We start from the raw sequence: 16,620 nt of genomic DNA on the forward strand, positions 1-16,620 counted from the left end.
TATTGTCTCCCTGGCCACAACCTCATGTGCTAACAAGCTTGCACCAAATTCTATTAATCTAGTGCATCAGAAGCTGCACTTTCCAATAACGGCTGCACTTAAAATGTTGCCTCTTGTGCTCAAGTGCCTTCTGGCACTTTGGAATTTCCTCTTTCCTGTCCACTTTTTTATTCCCTTCCATAGAGCTCTCTTTCATCAAACTTTTAGTGACTTGTAGGATGCTTGGTGTCAATTTTCCCTGACCATGCAACTGTGCAGTGCCGTGTTTTCCTTTTAAGAGTGCTATATGAATTAAATACTTTGTTGGCCTCGGGGTTTGAATTTTTTTTCTTGTTGTGACTTCCAAGGCATGTCTGCTTTTATGCTAACAGCTAGATTGTGCAATAGGATCTCAAGAGTTCTCTCAGTGTGCTGTGATTAGGCTGTGCTGATCAGTTGCATATTATTGTCTCCAGCTCCATCTAGTTGATAGTTGCTGAATTATTTGTATGTTTATGTAGTAAGGAGCCAAATCATCTGTTAATAGTAGCTGGCTTTGGCCAAGAAGGAATTAACTTGCTGGAGAATGACAAGCGAGCGCCACTGGCTCCAGGGTGCTCTTGACAATGATGCAATTCTAATGCGTGGGACTTGCAAAAGTAATCTTCTGCTTGTTTAGCCATTCCGCAACTGGGAGGACCCATCGTAGAAAGTTACTTGAATAGTTTACTAACTGACCAATTTCAGACAGGGAACTGAACAAAAGACGTCAAGAGTCGAGTGTTTACTTGTAATGCACCAGATATGAAGCCGAACAATGACATTTTTTGCAATAATTGAAACATTAAATTTAAAATAAGTTATCAGTTATTCTCAGTAAACTAGATTATGAAAGTGAAGAAACTGATTAGGAGCCTGTGTAGATTTTTTTGTTGCGTGCTAACGAGCTATTGAGTTAAAGGAAGAATTGAAGCCAGATCCTTTGGTTGAATACTCATTCACCATGCAAATTAATGAAGTTGGAATGCATTTGGTATCAGTCCTTTGAAAATGGGATACATTTGGGTAGGAGGAGCGATACATGGACAGCTGTAGATTGATTTTGGCTTCAAGTTATAGGACCCTGTGTCTAGTTTTGAATATCCACTGGCTCATCATACCACGTACTTGGCTATTTGGTGCAATGGGATTCTCTTTATTTTCCATATCCTGTGAGAAAATATGCCCCTTCTTTGATGTAAACTTACACAACTGTTGCAAATCAGGCAAGCTACTTTTGAGATGAGAATTATTTTGAACAACTAGAAAGAATATTCATTCATGCAGCGCTTTTGCATTCTTGCAACATCCAAATCAATTGAACCTACTTTAACTACTTTTCAAAGTGTCGAAATGTAGAGGAAGTGAAACAAAAATGCTAGAAACATTCATCAAGTCAAGCTATGTGTAGAAAGAGAAACAGTCAAAGGTTGTAGTCATTCATTGTTTATCTTTCCACGGATACTGCTTGTCTTGTTGAGTGATTCCAGCATTTTCTGTTTCCATTTCAGATTTCCAGCATACTCAGTTGTTTTTAAATCTATTCATAACTAAAACTCTGATCTTGTGCTCTTCAGGTTTGTGTTTTTTTTTTCTCTTTGCGTAAAACCGGTGCACGATAGCGCTACGACCTTTCGCCACCTTGCTCACCATTCTCCTGTGCTCAAGTGCACCAAGTTTTGTTTCAATCGATGGTATAGTTTCAAAGTTATTAAGGTTTGAAAATCATAAAAAATGCGCATGCGCAGATTGGTGCAGATTGGTCTCCTGTCCTGTCATTCACTGGCGGCGCCCGCCTCTCCCAGCATTGCACGGCCACTGCTGCTCCGAGGAAAAGGAGCGGCAACCTTGAGATCCTGGGGAGGTGAGCAGGGAGAGTGGGGGGATTGTGGGAGAGGATGGGGTTTGGGAGGGAGAGAGGGGGGAAAGTGGGAGAGGTGAGGAGGGGAAGTGTGGGAGAAGAGGAATACAGGGAGAGGAGGGGGGGGAGGTGTTGAGTGGGGAATAGAGGGAGAGGAGGGCAGTGGGGGAGGTGATGAGGGATAGGGGAGGTCGGGAGTGGGGGTGATAGAGGGATAATGGGGGTAGGGAAGGGAGAGGAGTTATGGAGGGAGTGACTGAGGGTAGGGGAGAGGGAGGGAGTGGTGAGGGAGGGTTTGGGGAGGAGGAGAGTGAGGATGAGGGAGATATGGGGAAATGAGCCGCGCCTGCGCAAATTGGGGCTATGGGTGAGTGGTGGAATATTGCGTTGGGGGAGCAGACCTCCCGTATGACTGGGTCCCAATGGGTCCCACTTAGTCTAGTTTTACTTAAAAACTTTATAAATGGAATTAGTGTGCTGACAGTGCCAGCAAAAAGGGTAGTTAAACTCACTAGATTTTGAGAATCTGCAGGTTTTTGTCCAATTGTCACAAATTTAAAGAACATAAAAATGGAGGTGGCCTTAAGTGTAAAGTCAATATTAGTCAAGAGAGGAGGGAAATGGTCAAAGGGTTAGAACGGACGGGGAATGACCACAAGCGTGTTTAGGTGGCTAGGCGTAAAGTGGAATAATAATGATTTCAGTATTGATTTAGTTGAGGCAGAAGCACAGTCCAACCACTTGCAGATTGAGGAGATTTTTACAATGGCAGGTGTGTGCTGGAGCAGGAGGGCAAAGGCCCCGGAAGCGAACAAGATTAACAAACTCATCAGGAAGGCTGGCTGCGTCCGGGGTTTGGAGTTGGATTCATGGGAGGTGGTCTTGGACGAGAGGATGCTTCTCAAACTGCAGAGCATCTTGGACAATACAGCTCACCCCCTCCATGACGCACTGGTCAACCCGAGGAATACCTTCCGCAACAGACTGGTTCCACCGAGATGCAGTACAGAACACCACAGCAGATCTTTCTTCCCTGTGGTTATCAAACTGCACAACTCATCTCCCTTCTGTGGGGTAGACCAAGGCTGCCCCCCCCCCCCCTCCCCCCCCCCCCCCCCCCCCCCCCCCCCCCAATCTTTGCACATCCCCAATCCTTTCCATTTGTCACTTTAATTTCATATTTCATGTATCTTGTGTTTTATGACTGTTGGCAGATCAATTTCCCTCCTGGGATAAATAAAGTTCTTTTGTACAGAATAATACAGAATGCAAAGATCTCATCATTCTCATCAAAGATCTGTATCATTCTATCTGATACCGAATCTGATCATCATCTCTCATTTCCACCCATGGACTCTGGCAGTGTACCTCCTCCAACTTTGTTTATTGTATTCGGTGCTCCTGATGGGCAAGATAAAGCATAGACTGAGATTGCTTCACAAAATACTTGCACTCTGTCCACCAAGGCCAGCAGAAGCGCCCCGTTCCCGTACTGACCTTTCTGTTCTTGGCCTCCTCCACTGCCAGAGTGAGGCCATATGCAAAGAACAGCACGTCATATTCTACTTGGGTAGCCTACAATCCCCAACATTATCAACATTGAATGCTCCAAATCCAAATAATACCCTCCAGCCATGTGGGCACACAAGTCACTCACCATTCCAGACTCTCCCATCCCCATATAGTATATTTCCATTTATCCCCTCTTTCCCACCTTCTCTCATCCTCTTCCAACCACATCTCTCCCTCTGGCTTTATGTTTAACTTTCGTTCTTTTCCTTATCTGACTCCCATCCAAGTACTAACCAGGCCTGAGCCTGCTTGGCTTCCGAGATCAGACTGGATCAGGCGTGTTCAGGCTAGTATGGCCATTTACTGACTTTATAGACAATAGGGGCAGGAGTAGGTTATTTGGCTCTTCGAGCCAGTAACGCCATTCAATGTGATCATGGCTGATCATCCCCAATCAGTACCCTGTTTGTTCTCCCCATATCCCCTATCTTTTAGAGCCCTATGTAGCTCTCTCTTGAAAGTATCCAGAGAATCGGCCTCCACCACCCACTGAGGCAGAGAATTTCACACTCGCAACTCTCTGTGTGAAAAAGTGTTTCCACTTTGACTTTTGCCTCTTCACCTCTAGCCTTTGAACCTTCACACCCGTGTCCATCTAAAACTTGCCAGGCTTTGCCCCCTCTTTTCCAGCTTTCTTTCCCCATCCTCCTCTTCTATCAATCTGAGAAGTGTCCTGATCCAAAATATCGTCTGTCCATTCCCTCCACAAATGCTGCCTGATCTGTTGGGTTCTCCAGCATTTTGTTTTGTTCAAGATTCCAGCATCTTCAATGTCTTGTGTATGCAAATATTCTTCAGCTGTGTCTGAAAGTGGATGGAGCATGTGACACAAATAAAGGATAAGGGCATTCAACTTTCTGGCACATAGTAATGGCTTTGTCTGTCATTTGCTCTGTAAGAAAATGCGGAGAAAGGGTGCAGAAGCAAGACTGCAGTTGATGGAATCTGAAGCAAAGGCATAAATAAGGTGGATGGTCACTACTTTGTTCTTAAGATAGGGGAGTCTAAAACTGGAAGAATAAGGGGTTTTGGGGGAGGGGGGGGTCAAATGGGATAGTCAAGGATGGAGTTAAAGGGATAGTTAATGACTAACCCAGAATTAACTGGAAAGAAAGCTCCCAAAGGGATAGGAGAGTATGACCAAGTGTAGTGGAGATCGATGTGAATGGTGAGATGCGTAAGGAATTAAAAGTACTGTATTTGAATGTGCGAAGTATAAGAAGTAAAGTAGATGAGCTTGAGACTCAGATAGAGGTTGGTAGATATGACGTGTTCAAGAAGGAACTGCAGATCCTGGAAGATCGAAGGTACACAAAAATGCTGGAGAAACTCAGCGGGTACAGCAGCATCTATGGAGCGAAGGAAATAGGCGAAGTTTCGGGCCGAAACCCTTCTTCAGACTGATGGGGGTAGGGTGGGGGGGAGAAGGAAGGAAAAGGGGAGGAGAAGGAGCCCGAGGGCGGGCGGATGGGAGGGTGGGAGGAGACAGCTAGAGGGTTAAGGAAGGGGAGGAGACAGCAAGGGCTAGCAAAATTGGGAGAATTCAATGTTAATGCCATCCGGACGCAAGGTCCCCAGGCGGAATATGAGGGGCTGTTCCTCCAATTTCTGCTGTTGCTCACTCTGGCAATGGAGGAGACCCAGGACAGAGAGGTCGGAATGGGAGGGGGAGTTGAAGTGCTGAGCCACCGGGAGGTCAGGTTGGTTATTGCGGACTGAGCGGAGGTGTTCGGCGAAACGATCGCCCAACCTACGCTTAGTCTCCCAGATTGGTTGGGCGATCGTTTCGCCGAACACCTCCGCTCAGTCCGCAATAACCAACCTGACCTCCCGGTGGCTCAGCACTTCCACTCCCCCTCCCATCCATATCCGACCTCTCTGTCCTGGGTCTCCTGCATTGCCAGAGTGAGCACCACCGGACATTGGAGGAATAGCACCTCATATTCCGCCTGGGGACCTTGCGTCCGGATGGCATTAACATTGAATTCTCACAATTTTGCTAGCCCTTGCTGTCTCCTCCCCTTCCTTAACCCTCTGTCTCCTCCCACCCTCCCATCCGCCCGCCCTCGGGCTCCTCCTCCTCCCCTTTTTCTTCCTTCTCCCCCCCCCCCCCCCCCACCCCCCATCAGTCTGAAGAAGGGTTTCGGCCCGAAACGTCGCCTATATCCTTTGCTCCATAGATGCTGCTGCACCCGCTGAGTTTCTCCAGCAATTTTGTGTACCTTTGGTAGATATGACATTGTGGGGATTACCGAGACGTGGCTGCAGGAGGATCGGATCTGGGAACTTAATATTCAGGGTTATACATCCTATAGAAAGGACAGGCAGGTGGGCAGAGGAGGGACGGTAGCTCTTCTGGTGAGGAATGGAATTCAGTCCCTTGCAAGGGAAGACATAGGGACTGACGAGGTATAGTCACTGTGGATTGAGTTGAGGAATTGCAAAGGCAAGAAGATACTAATTGGTGTTATCTACAGACCCCCAAATAATAGCCTGGATGTAGGGTGTAAGTTGCAGCAGGAGTTAAAACTGGCATGTAATAAAGACAATGCCACTGTGGTGATGGGGATTTCAATATGCAGGTAGACTGGGAAAATCAGGTTGGTTCAGGACCCCAAGAAAGAGTTTGTAGAGTGCCTCCGAGATGGATTCTTAGAGCAGCTTGTAATGGAGCCGACCAGAGAAAAGACAATTCTGGATTTAGTGTTGTCCAATGAACCAAATTTGATAAAGAGAACTCGAGGTAAAGGAACCGCTTGGAGGTAGTGATCATAATATGATTAGATTTAATCTGTAATTTGAAAAAGAGAAGGTTATATCGGAAGTGTGAATAGAAGCTGGGATGTGATGTTAAAATTGTACAAGGCATTGGTGAGACCAAATCTGGAGTATGGTGTATAATTTTGGTCGCCCAATTATAGGAAGGATGTCAACAAAATACAGAGTACAGAGGAGATTTACTAGAATGTTGCCTGGGTTTCAACAACTAAGTTACAGAGATAGGTTGAATAAGTTAGGTCTTTATTCTTTGGAGCGCAGAAGGTTAAGGGGGGACTTGATAGAGGTCTTTAAAATGATGAGGGATAGACAGAGTTGATGTGGACAAGCTTTTCCCTTTGAGAATAGGGAAGATTCAAACAAGAGGACATGACTTCAGAATTAAGGGACAGAAGTTTAGGGGTAACATGAGGGGGAACTTCTTTACTCAGAGAGTGGTAGCTGTGTGGAAAGAGCTTCCAGTGGAAGTGGTGGAGGCAGGTTCGTTGGTATCATTTAAAAATAAATTGGATAGGCATATGGATGAGAAGGGAATGGAGGGCTATGGTATGAGTGCAGGCAGGTGGGACTAAGGGAAAAAAAGTTGTTCGGCACGGACTTGTAGGGCCGAGATGGCCTGTTTCCGTGCTGTAATTGTTATATGGTTAAGTGGCAGTGATGCAGCTGAACAAAGGGGATTATGAAGGCATGAGAGAGGAGCTGGCCAAGGTAGACTGGAAAGGGATACCAGCAGGAATGATGGTGGAACAGCAATGGCAGGAATTTCTGGGCATAATCCGGAAGATGCAGGATTATTTCATTCCAAAAAGGAAGACCGATTCTAAGGGGCGTAGGAGGCAACCGTGGCTGACAAGAGAAGTAAGGGATAGAATAAAACTAAAAGAAAAGATGTATAACACAGCAAAGAGTAGCCAGAAGCCAGAGGATTGGGAAACTTTCATTGAACAACAGAAGGAAACAAAACGGGCAATGCGGACTGAAAAGATGAAGTACGAAGGGAAGCTGGCCAGGAATATAAAGGACAGTAAAAGCTTCTTTAGATATGTTAAGGGAAAAAGAGCAGCAAAGTCAAATGTTGAAGCCCTTGAAGGCAGACACGGGTGAAATTATTATGGGGAACAAGGAACAAGGAAATGGCAGAAGAGTTGAATAGGTACTTTGGATCTGTCTTCACTAAGGAAGACACAAACAATCTCCCAGAAGTGCTGGAGGACAGAGGATCTAAGGGGATCGAGGAACTGAAAAACATTTTCATTAGGCGAGAAATAGTATTGGGCAGGCTAATGGGACTGAAGGATGATAAATCCCCTGGGCCTGATGGACTGCATCCCAGGGTCCTCAGGGAGGTGGCTCTAGAATAGTGGACGCATTGGTGATCATTTTCCAATGTTCAATAGATTCAGGATCAGTTCCTGTGGATTGGAGGATAGCACTTTTCAAGAAAGGAGCGAGTGCGAAAACGGGGAATTACAGACCATTTAGCCTGACTTCGATGGTGGGAAAGACGCTGAAGTCAATTATTAAATGGGGCATTTGGATAGCAGTAAAAGGATTAGTCCAAGTCAGCATGGATTTATGAAAGGAAAATCATGCTTGACTATTCGTCTGGACTTTTTTGAGGATGACAAGTAAAATGGATGAAGGGGAGCCAGTTGATGTAGTGTATCTAGACTTTCAAAAAGCCTTTGATAAGGTCCCGCACAAGAGCTGGTGACTAAAGTTAGAGCACATGGTATTGGGGCTAGAGTGTTGACGTGGATAGAAAATTGGTTGGCAGATAGGAAGCAAAGAGTAGGAGTGAACGGGTCCTTTTCAGAATGGCAGGCAGTGGCGAGTGGAGTGCCGTAAGCAACTGTTTACCATATATATTAATGATTTGTGAGCAACACTAGCAAGTTTGCGGATGACACAAAGCTGGTTGGCAGTGGGAACTGTGAAGAGGATGTTAGGAGGTTGTAGGGTGACCTGGACAGGTTGAGTGAGTGGGCAGATGCGTGGTAGATGCAGTATAATATAGATAAATGTGAGGTTATCCACTTTGGTGGCAAAAACAAGGGGGCAGATTATTATCTGGTTAGGTTAGGTAAGGGAGAGGTACAGCGAGACCTGGGTGTCCTTGTACACCGGTCACTGAAGGTTGGCGTGCAGGTACAGCAGGCAGTGAAGAAAGCTAATGGAATGTTGGCCTTCATAACAAGAGGATTTCAGCATAGGAGTAGAGAAGTTCTTCTGCAGTTGTATCGGGCTCTGGTAAGACTACATCTGGAGTATTATGTACAGTTTTGGTCTCCTAATTTGAGGAAGGATATCCTTGAGGCAGTGCAGCGTAGGTTCACGAGATTGATCCCTGGGATGGCGGGACTGTCATATGAGGAAAGATTGAAAAGACTAGGCTTGTATTGACTGGAGTTTAGAAGGATGAGGGGATGAATCTTATAGAAACGTATAAAATTGTAAAAGGACTGGACAAGCTAGATGCGGGAAAATGTTCCCAATGTTGGGCGAGTCCAGGACTAGGGGGCCACAGTCTTAGAATAAAGGGGAGGCCATTTATTGAGGCGAGAAAAAACGTTTTCACCCAGAGAGTTGTGAATTTGTGGAATTCCCTGCCACAGAGGGCAGTGGAGGCCAAATCACTGGATGGATTTAAGAGAGAGTTAGATAGAGCTTTTGGGGCTAGTGGAATCTAGGGATATGGGGAGAAGGCAGGCACGGGTTATTGATTGGAGACGATCAGCCATGATCACAATGAACGGCGGTGCTGGCTAGAAGGGCCGAATGGCCTCCTTCAGCACCTATTTCCTGTGATTCTATGTAATGAAAGGGGAAAGATAAAAGGCAGCTTTTTCTAAGGTTGGTGGGTATATGGAAAGAGCTGTCTTACTATGCTGTAGAGGCAGGAAGAATTACAAAATTTTAAAGGCATTTACACAGGTACACAGATTGTAAAATGTTTAGAGGAATATGCGTAAATGTAACGAGCTCAGTTAAACATTCAGATTCAACTTTAATTGTCATTGTCAGTGTACAGTACAGACAACGGAATGCAGTTAGCATCTCCCTGGAAGAGCGACAAAGAATATGACAATAAATACATCTATTTACATGCATACAGTCATAGTGTTTTCCTGGTGGGAGGGGTGGGAGGAGTGGGGGGGAATGATTGGCAATCACCGAGGTACATTGTTGAGTAGTGTGACAGACAGCCGCCAGAAGAAGCTGTTCCTGGACCTGCTGGTCCGGCAACGGAGAGACCTGTAGCGCCTCTCGGATGGTAGGAGGGTAAACAGTCCATGGTTGAGGTGAGAGCAGTCCTTGGCGATGCTGAGCGCCCTTCGCAGACAATGCTTGCTTTGGACAGACTCAATGGAGGGGAGTGAGGAACCGGTGATGCGTTGGTATGGACAAGTTGGGCTGATGAGCCTGTATCTGTGCTATATAACTTGGACGTCACATTGTGCTGCTTTTATGGAGATGGTGTGCATATGAAACAAGCTGCCCGATGAGGTAGTTGAGGCTGGTACTATAAAAGCATTTAAAGGACCCTTGAAATGTTTAGGTTGGCCAGACACAAGCAAGTGGGACTAACCTGTGGGACATCTTGGTTGGGCATAGATGAGTTTGGCAGAGGGGCCTGTTTCCTTGCTGTATGATGCCATGAAGTCCATGATTCCCTGATTTTGTTGGAGGAAACATGAAGAAAATAAGCATTATGTGATGGTTTATAAGTTACGAAATCCAAGGAATATCCTTGCTGTCCAGCCGGATCCCAAAATCTTCAATTGTCTCGATGTGATTCCAACATATTTTGCGTTGAATTGATAAACCAGTAGTCTTCCCTATCTATTGCATTTTGCCTAAAGGGAGTGGAAATGAGAGTGTGCTGAAGAAAGGTGATAAAATGTGAGAGTAATGAAAACTGAAACATTGCGGATGGTAGAGAAGGTTAAACAGTTCCATTGTGGAAAATATGCTGAATTTTGCAGCATAGAAAGGATTCTTTTGAAAGAGCTATCCGTTATTCGTACATCCTTTTCTTGCTAGTTCTGTGTTTTTTTTTCTTTTTCAGGTCTTTTATTCTAAAATTCATTCTGCTTCCATCATAAGGTCAAAAATGATAAGAGCAGGATTAGGCCATTCTACTCTACCATTCAATCATGGCTGATCTATATCTCCCACCTAACCCCCATTCTGTTTTCTGCCTTCTCCCCATTCACAGCAGCATCTATGGAGCGAAGGAAATAGGCAACTCGGGCCGAAACCCTTCTTCATCCTGAAGAAGGGTTTCGGCCCGAAACGTTGCCTATTTCCTTCGCTCCATAGATGCTGCTGCAAGAATCTATTTACCTCTGCCTTAAATATCCATTGATTTAACCTCTACAACCTTCTGTGGCAAAGAATTCCACAGATTCACCATCCTCTGACTAAAGAAATTCCTCCTCATCTCCTCCCTAAAGGAATGTCCTTTAATCCCGAGGCTACGACCTCTAGTCATAAACTCTCCCACTAGTTGAAACATCCTCTCCACATCCACTCTGTCCAAGTCTTTCATTATTTGGTACATTTCAATGGGGTTCCCCCCTCATTCTTCTAAACTTCAGCGAGTACAGGCCCAGTGCCGTCAAACGATCATCATATGTTAACCCACTCAAACCTGGGATCATTCTTGTATACCACCTCTAGCCCCCCTCCAGAGCTAGCATATCCTTCCTCGGATATGGTGCCCATCATCTTTTCTCATGTTACACACTTCAGGTCATAATGCATTGCTATTGTTTTTTCATAATTTTTTTTCCAATTGCACGAAATCTATGGGCCAGTGCCAATGGTCATAGTTTTTCTCTATTTCCTCCATCGTTTAACACATTAAATGTTTTGATCAGATTAGCCCTCCCCAACAATATTGCTGCTGGATGGGGATTTTCTGGATAGGGAATTCCAGGATATAGAGCCAGTCACAATAAAAATCTCCAGTATCCAGGTTAGGATTGAATTCAACTTGGAGAAGAACATGCAGCCTATGTACCTACTCCTTTGTCGTTTTTTCTAGTACAAATAATGGGCTTGGGGTTGCTTCGCAGATAATGCAGTACAAAAAAACCTTTACAAAAAGATTTCTCCAGTGTATTCAATTTGCCATGTGATTTCTCGCTTAAGAGTCAAGAGAATCAAGAATACTTGATTATCATGTGTGGAACAATGAAATTCTTACTTGCTGCAGCATAACAGGCTCATTAACATAATGACGCACACAAATAGAATAATTCATAACGTATAAACCAACTGTAGATCGTTGGTCTTCTAATTTTAACCTTCAATGCCTCGTTTTGTGTGCTTTGTATTTGAGCCTTCAAATTCCAAGATGGTTGACTTAATTCTTCTAGCCTAGTAAAAGGGAGTCAAATATTTTGATTTAAAATGTTACATTTCCAATGGTTAGTTGTATGGAAATTTTCTGAAAAGAAGAATGGAATGAAAGTGAATATCCAATATTGATGTCAAATCTAGGATAGCAGAGATCCTAACTTCATCTTAGTGAGATCAAGGTTCTCAAAATAAAATATTTTAAAGAGATTCTGTACTGGAGAAAATGAAATAAGCGATTAAGGATTGTTATTGCTGTTTACATCTATTAAAAAGACCACACTGACATGCTATCCAATATAGGGTGCTAAAAATCCATGGATTACATAAAGTTTAAAGGGGAGGTAGCTATTAGGATTATATTACATTTTTTTAACCGGGAAATAATATTTAGTCAATTCGGTGAGAGAGGTAAATGAATGGCGGTCTCAAGGGCCTGTACCACTTAGGTGATTTTTTTCGGCGACTGCCAGAGACTCAGTCGTAGCAGGTTGCAGAAAAAGCGGCGACTGGACCCACCCTACGACAATGTCTCCGACAATTTACCACCAACCTACCAACCGACAACCTACCACCTAGTCGATGTCAAGCTAGGGCAAGCTACCGACAACTGGTGACCCAATCGTCGTGACTTAGGACGTCCATCTAAGACCACATCTTTAACAACCTACCACCACACAAGTAACAATCTACGACACCCGAAGTTAACCAACATCCACCTGCAACAAGCAATGACCCTTTCGGCGACAACTGAAGACGCTGGTACCTGTCGCTGTTTGGCGTAGTTAGTCGCCAATGGAATTCTCCGCAGTCAGCACGCAGCAACAACCAACGTCACCTGATGTTATCCTGGCGACAACTTACCACAGCACCTACGACAGGAGAAGACGGGCAACGTCAAGCCCACTGTTGCCGAAAGATTTTGAACATTTCAAAATGTTGAACATTTCAAAATCTAGCGGCAACAAGAAAAAAGTTACGTCACTTGAGGAGACAACTCACGACAATACAGGCTTCACCATGTGGCGACAACCTATTTTCTGGCTGTCGTGGAATAAATCACTTAAGTGCGACAAGCCCTTCACTATTTCTGTAGGGTGGCAATTACTGGCTGACTGTTCAAATGCATCAATATGACTGCAACAATGCTATTCAGATGTATGATAATTGCTGCATTCGACCCCAAAGATCAGTGAATGGATTGCCATTCTTTATTTGGGACCTTTTTCCAGGTTATGGTGCTATGCTAAGATGCTGGGACAGAAATTTGACTCTTGGGATTTGTGGAGGTAAATGTGGAGTGATTGTGATGGTCCTATTATCAGACTTCTAGGCGTGAACCTGGTTCTGAGATTTGGCGATTCCTGTTTTCCTGCACCATTAGCAATTTGCAAATATAATGTTCAATTAATTAATGATCTCAACCAATTTGCTCAATGACCAATTGTTGGATTGTGTACCAAACTTCCAAAGTCTGACTTGAGAACTAATTTTTTGAGTCCATGCTAGGTGTGCCAACCATGGCACATCGTTGGTAGCGTCTGGGTTCCAAGGCAGTGATAGTAGAAAATAGGTGCAGGAGTAGGCCATTCGGCCCTTTGATCATGGCTGATCATCCAAAATCAGTACCCTGTTCCTGCTTTCTCCCCACATCCCCTGACTCCGTTAGCCCTAAGAACCATATCTAACTCTCGTGAAAACATCCAGTGAATTGACCTCCACTGCCTTCTGTAACAAATTCCAGGAGTTCATGACTAAAAGTCCTCAACTCAGTCCTAAATGTTCTGGACTCCCCCAACATCAGGAACAGTTTTCCTGCATCTAGCCTGTCTAATCCCCTAAGAATTTTATGTTTCGATAAGATATCCTCTCATCCTTCTAAATTCCAGTGAGTATAAACCTAGTCAATCCATTCTTTCATCATATGTCAGCCCCGCCATCCTGGGAATTAATCTGGTGAACCTACGCTGCACCCTCTCAATAACAAAAGTTCTTTCTCAAATTAGACCAAAACGGCATACAATACTCCAGGTGTGGTCTCACCAAGGCCCTGTGCAACTGCAGCAGGTTCAAATTAGACTGCAGACATTTCAGGATAAAAGTTATGCTAATGCTTCCATTATTGTTCTGGGAACTGGCTGCGCTAGTGGAGGTAGCAACTCTAAGATGAGATATTAATTCAAAGCACCAGAAGAGCAAATACAATTTAATGGCATCACCTGAAGTCTGAGGATTTTGAATTCCGGCCAATATTTTATTCCTGAAAATCATTAAAACATAATTTGATCAGCTTTCTATACTTTATCACCTTTTGATGCCCTCGAGGATAACCTGAGTCGGTGAAAGGAATTTAAATTATCTTCATAACTACAGGCAGTGTTCCAACATGGGATCCTAGCTCCATCCTGCCTGGGCAGGCTCGACTGAATTTCTGCTGGGTTCATTGACGAGAGATTGAAAAAGTTCATTTCAATATCTTTAATATTCTTATGAGTAGCTACGCTACTTGAGATCACTTAAGTTTCTTCAGAAATATTGCAGTCTTGCAAGCAGTATCAGATGCGACTTGTGGCTCGCTCTCTCCAGGTCTGAATGAAAGGATGGCTGCAGCTTTTATGTGGCACCTTCTGAGACACGATGTCACTGAATGGATACAGGATACTTTTGCAACAGGATATGAAACAACGAGAACTTGACCTAGATTGGAACTAATAATTCGAGTGGAGAGAGAAAGTTAAAGAATTAGACCCCGCAATTTGGCATCCAAGATTACTCCCTCTATTCACATGTACATGACCGGAGAAGTGCTATAGTGGGGAGTTGATCAAATTCTTGGCCATCAGGACTGGTTCGCGTATAGGACAAAGAACAAAACATTGTGCCAAAGGAACAGGTATTAATAGTTTATTTAAGTAAAAAGAGAATTGCGGAGCTGCAAACAGTTAACAGAAGTCTTTTCCAATTTCAAGACACAAGAGGCTGCAGATGCTCGAATCTGTAGCACAAAAATATACTGCTGGAAGCATTCAGTGGATCAAAAACCATTTGTGGGGAGAAAAGAATCGTTGACGTTTTGGATTGAGATCCTGCATCAGGACTGAGTGGAGAAGGAAGATGGCTAGTATCAAGAGAAGGGAAAGGGCGAGATGAGGGCCAAGTAGTGATAACATAGTCAAAGATGAGGAGAGCGGGGAGCACAAAGAGGGTCTCGGGGAACGGGGTACTGATTTTGAATGATCAGCCATGATCAAATTGAATGGTGGTGTGCTGGCTCGAATGGCCTAGCCCTGCACAAATTTTCTACCCGTCACCTATTGGTCCTCGTCTCGGGAAAGGAAGGTTTAGTATTTGGGTGGTTTATTGTCCTATGTACCAAGGTACCGTGAAAGCTTTGATTTGCATGCTATCAATCAGTAATTGATTCTATGTAAATACAATCAAGTCAAACTCAAGTATAATAGATAGAGCAAAGGAGGAGATACAGAATGCAGAATATAGTTCTCAGCATTATGGTGCATCAGTACCATACACAAAATCAAATGGCTGCAATGTGGTAGAGGTGAATCGGACAGTAACTTATGAAAGGGCCATTCAGAGGCCCAATGAGGGGAAAATGCTGCTCTCCAGCCTGGTGGTGCCTGCTTTCAAGCTTCTGGACATTCTGCCAGATGGGAGCAGGGAGAAGGAATGACTGGGATGGGACAAGTCTATGATTATGTACGTCGCTTTTTCAAGGCAGCATGAAGTGTAGATGGAGTCTGTTCTGTGTGATGAACTAGGCGACATCAACAGCTCTCTGAAACTTTTTGCGGTCTTGGGCAGAGCAGTTCCCAAGCCAAGTTGTGATGCCTTCGATGCTGCATCTGTAAAAGTTTAAGAGTCATTGGAGACACGCGGAATTTCTAGCGTCCGGGAGATTCAAATGGTCACCACTCACAAAGCGTTCGCCTAGTTTGCGTCTTACCTGTGTATAAGAGATCACGTTGAGAACACAAAGGCTACTTCCCCTCTAATCTTTTTCATTCCATATGGATCTCAACCCAAGACATCGACTGCATTTTCTTCCACAGATGCTGCCTGAAGCGCTAAATTTCTCCAGCCACTCACCTTTTATTTGCTATGGGTACCAGCATCTGCAATCTCTTGTGCCTCCAGTGGTGTGAACATAAGAATTGAAATTGTCAAGCTACGGATAACAATCTTGAATATGGGCACCTTTTTAAGAATTTACTGTTGCCACCTTTTGAGGGATAGCATGAGCATGGATTTAGACTTTCATTGTTTGACGTCATGTCCAGAGAAGGAATTGATGATGGCAAGCAGGAGAGGCCATGTCACACGCACATCAGAAATCCAGTCCTTTGGGCTTGGGCATACTCAAACATATTGAACATATGAGCACTGTTCCTCAGTTGCTAGTAATTGAAAAGGATCATTCCTGTTGTCCCTTTTCAAAATGTTTTGTAATATGTTGCTGTTCTGCACCAGCTTTAATCACAGCAAGATCTGTGTGCATCAGCCATATTATTACCTGCAATGAAGCCTGCATATGTCTGCACCCAATTACTATTCTGAAGTCTGGTTGGTCCTAAAGGTAATGTGAAACTGCAACCTCAGAACAAGTTAGCTACTGGCATTTAGAATAATCCCCAGGGCTTTTGGTTTGCATGAAACTGAATCCATCACCTAAGGCTTGGCACATAAATTGACTTAAATTGCATCAATGCTAAGTGACCAGTTGAATGACAAAGTTGTCCCACCGTTGGTGAGAGGGTACTAAATTTGGAATTTGTTCTTATTCCTAGCATTGAATTGTGCTCCACCCTCTAGTATGTGATGGAAGGGAAGCAATTGGAAGTCACAAAATATATCTTTTAAAGAAATGAAAGAGCTGCAGATGCTGGAAAAATCGAAGGTGGACAAAAATGCAAAAGAAACTCAGCGGGTGAGACAGCATCTATAGAGCGAAGGAATAGGTGATGTTTCGGCTCGATACCCTTCTTCAGGACTGAAAAAGAGTCTCGACC

The 16,620-nt window shown here is 44.2% G+C and overlaps 1 protein-coding gene across 5 annotated transcripts in view; it reads left to right on the forward strand.

The window, feature by feature from the left end:
• bahd1 (bromo adjacent homology domain containing 1) overlaps positions 1-16,620 on the forward strand; it is an 84,799-nt gene that overhangs the window by 40,323 nt on the left and 27,856 nt on the right. The gene's annotated exons all lie outside the window — the stretch shown is intronic.

The sequence above is a fragment of the Leucoraja erinacea genome, chromosome 9 (assembly GCF_028641065.1).
Source record: "Leucoraja erinacea ecotype New England chromosome 9, Leri_hhj_1, whole genome shotgun sequence".
Taxonomy (NCBI): Eukaryota; Metazoa; Chordata; class Chondrichthyes; order Rajiformes; family Rajidae; genus Leucoraja; species Leucoraja erinaceus.